The 4,011-nt window shown below is 55.7% G+C and overlaps 1 non-coding gene across 1 annotated transcript; it reads left to right on the top strand.

Annotated features, from left to right (window-relative positions):
• Positions 1 to 210: 210 nt before the first annotated feature.
• LOC126178662 (U6 spliceosomal RNA) lies at positions 211 to 317 on the top strand. Its single transcript, XR_007536546.1, has one exon. It is a non-coding gene; the product is annotated as a U6 spliceosomal RNA (small nuclear RNA).
• Positions 318 to 4,011: the final 3,694 nt, after the last annotated feature.

Genomic DNA, 4,011 nt, shown 5'->3' on the forward strand with positions numbered 1-4,011 from the left:
ATGTATTAAAGGGATGGGATAAAATACCAGGCAAGCTTATTACAAATCATAATGCAAGGTTTCACTAAGTAACTCTATTCAAAACATTTAAACAAATCAATTAATTACACACCTTTCCAAGGCTATGTCTAATGGCATCCCTCTCACAATCTTGACAAAAGAATGCTACGCTAGCGTACAATATGTCACAGGCTATCCCACTCACGTAACGTACTCGCTTCGGCGGTACATATACTAAAATTATAACGATACAGAGAAGATTAGCATGGCCCCTGCGCAAGGATGACACGCAGAATCGTGAAGAGTTCCACATTTTTGCAGTCTACAATGTGAAGGTCGCCGGAAGAGACATGTACAAGATTACACTGCGCTCAGCAGACGACCACCGACGTGTGACGCAGGAGGCGTATGAAAGGGCAATCCCTTTTTTCACTCACGCCACCACACCAGACCGCGTCCTGAAGATCGTCATCCGCCATCTGCCCTTCAACATGGAGCCGGATCACATTAAAGAAGAACTTGAAGAGCTCAGTGTCAGAACAGTGGTCAAGATGAAGCAGCCCAAATCACGTGACTACATGCCCCTGTTCCTAGTCATCGCAACAGATACAATCGAGAACAGGAAGCTCTACCAGCTCACCCGACTCGCCAACGTCTCGGTGACCACAGAAGACTTGCGCGCCAAGAGAGGCCGTGTTCAGTGCTGCCGATGCCAGGGCATCAACCATGTCGCCCGGCATTGCTCCATGCCTGAAAAATGTGCGAAATGCGCCGGTGCACACCCAGCGAAGGACTGCCCCATCCCCCGGAAGCAGCAGCCAACGTGCGCTCTCTGTGGGGGCGCTCACGTTGCCAGCTACCGCGGCTGCGAAACTTGGAGGCGCGCCAGTGCTCGTCAGCGAGGCCAGCCAGTCGCCGCGAAACAGAAGAAGTCTGCTAGGCTGAACCTGCAATACACCCCGCAGCGGTTGTCGCCAGAGGACTGGCGCCCCGCCGACCCAATAGCGACGACGCTGACCATGAAGACCCACAAGCACGTCGCCGCAATGAAGACTCACAAACCCGCGATCTTTTTGAAGACGCAGAGGCACGACATCCACTACTGAACTGCGCCACTCCACCTGTGCAGAATGCGTCGGACCCGGAACCGGGCCCCTCCTCTGCTGTCCTAACCGCGACGTCTGGTGCACGCCCCCAACGCCGCGGAGGCCGACGCAAGATAGTGGGTCGCACAACCAGCGCTCCTGAAGAAGCCACGTACAACGGCGAAGAGGTGGCCACTTCCATCGGCGCCAGAGAAGATACGGCTCCTGCCGCCTCCGCCACGGACATCGCAAGTTTGATTACTCTACTCACCGCACTTGTGGCGAGCACAACAAAACTGCTTGATGTCCTCACGCAGCACCTGACCGCTGCACAGAAGATTGCCGCACCGGCAGCCACCAGAAGCTCCTCCACATTCATTATGGGAAGTGTTAGAGGACTCACGGTCGTCGCGTAGAACACCCTCTGTCTACGCACACAAGCTGGCGAATTTCGTCAATTCCTTCGTGATGAAGCCGTGGACATCTGTCTGCTCAGCGAAACCCACCTTAAACCAGGCATTGCAGTCAAAGCGCCGAACTACTCCTGTTACCGTGCTGACAGGCCAACTGCCGGTGGAGGAATGGCCATCTACATACGGAATGGGATCCGTCACCACCAGATTCAACTGCCGCCGCTCGTGACTCTGGAGGCGATCGGAGTTGTCGCGCATACTTCAGTGGGAACCATAACCTTCATTGCCATCTACAAACCGCCGTCGCATCCATGGATAGATGCGGTCTTAGAATCTCTTCTCTCCATCGGAGGCAAGCTGTTCATCGCTGGAGACTATAACTCCAAGCACGTCGCTTGGCATTCACGACTAACCAACAGAGACGGACGCCGCGTCCTACGAATCGTGGATCGCAATGACGCCGTGGTAGTGGGTCCCTACGATCCCACCGTCTACCCCGTTAATGGACAACCGGACATCGTCGACTTTGCGGTCGTGAAAGGCATTCCGCACCGGATCCTCGCATCGACACGGAATGTCCTCTCCTCTGACCATGTGCCAGTTGTTTTTGACGTCGACCTCGACCCACTGCAGTTACCCAGGCGTGGAGTGTCACTCTCTGGAGTCAACTGGGATCTCTTTCGCAACACCCTGACCGAGTCCCTCACTGCGATGCCCCTGTGGACGAAGCAGAAGCTGAAGATTCACTCCTCCACTTCACAGACGCCACCCTCGCCGCAGTCAAAGAAGCGGCTCCGCCCAGACGCGAGCGCCAGGACCAATCTCGACAGCTGCCCCCGATCTCCTTGCAAAAATTGTGGAGAAGAACAGAGTGTACCGCGAATGGCAGCTTACACGGAACCCCGCCACCAAACGGCAACTCAACCGTATGCGGCGCGAAATCACGGTGGCTGTGGACAATCACCGCAACCAGGAGTGGGCTAACCGTGTGACGACTCTTCAGCTTGACGACGGATCTGCCTGGAGGACCACGAAACACTTACTGCGGCGAACGCAGCGTATGCCGCCTCTCCGAACTGCAAATGGAATTGTCTGTGAACCAAACGCGAAGGCTGACGCCCTCGCCGATGTTTTTGAAGAGAACTTCAAGCCTGTAGAGTATCCACTGGACGCAGAACATGAAGAGATGGTCGCCGACCGGCTCCCTCGCTATCTGGAAACGGAGGGCGATGATGACATCGAGGCCACAACACCTGAAGAAGGCTCGACGGCTCTCAAGGCCCTCAATCCAAAGAGAGCTGCTGGCCCCGACGACGTCTCCACTGCCATCCTGAAATAACTGCCTGAGGAGGCCTCCACTCACCTGGCTGCAATCTTCAACAAGATATTTCGCAAAGGTCACTTTCCCCTGCAGTGGAAGCACGCTGAGATTGTGGCTATTCCTAAGATGGGAAATGATCTCCGGCAGCCGAAGAGCTATCGCCCAATTAGTCTGCTGCCTGCCATCTCGAAAGTCTTTGAGCACGTCTACCTGAAGAGGCTACAGCAACACGTCACCGCCGAAGCTCTACTCCCTGATGCCCAGTTCGGCTTCCGTAAGGGCCACTCTACGGAGCACCAACTTCTCCGTCTCGTGGAAGAAGCCTTTGATTCCCTGGAGAGGCGCGAATACTTAAGCGCAGTTTTCCTTGATGTCTCGCGCGCTTTCGATAGCGTCTGGCACGATGGGCTGCTCTTCAAACTTCTCGAAATGGGGGTCCCTGGATCACACATCCGTCTGCTAAAGTCCTACCTCGATGGACGGACTTTTCACGTCCGTGCAGAAACTGGCTTGTCAACAGTCCGTCCCATCAGAGCAGGCGTGCCACAAGGGTCGGTTTTGGGGCCGATCCTGTACACGCTCTACACGGCTGATACGCCAACGGTCCCTCGTGTGCACCTTGCACCTTACGCCGACGACACTGCGCTCTACTCACGAAGTATGAGCGCGGACACACTTCGCCAGAGGTTGCAGCACGCCGTTGACACCCTCGCCGATTGGGACATCAAGTGGAAACTGCTGCTCAACGGAGCCAAGACGCAATTTTTCATTGCAACCCGTCGTATCATCCCAGCTGCTCTGCCCCCAATCGTCGTTGGAGGCAGTCCTGTCTACTGGCGACCGACAGTGCAGTATCTTGGGCTCACCATAGATCGCCGCCTCACCTGGGGCCCACACGTGAAGAGCGTCGTAAACGAAGCAAGGGGTCGACTTCTCAAGCTCTTCCCCCTGCTCAACCCGACGTCGACTCTTCCTCCGCGACTGGGCGTCACGCTGTACAGGGCGCTAATCCGCCCTGTCTTCGATTACGCGGCTGTCGTCTGGGGGAATGCGGCAGATGAACACCTGAAGAAACTACAATCTCTGCAGAACAGGGCCCTGCACCTCGCGCTGCACCAACAGAGGGACTTCCCATCTGGACCACTGCACGACCTCGCTGAGGTCCGCAAAATTAAGGACCACATCCGTACAG

The sequence above is a fragment of the Schistocerca cancellata genome, chromosome 3, assembly GCF_023864275.1.
Source record: "Schistocerca cancellata isolate TAMUIC-IGC-003103 chromosome 3, iqSchCanc2.1, whole genome shotgun sequence".
NCBI lineage: Eukaryota > Metazoa > Arthropoda > Insecta > Orthoptera > Acrididae > Schistocerca > Schistocerca cancellata.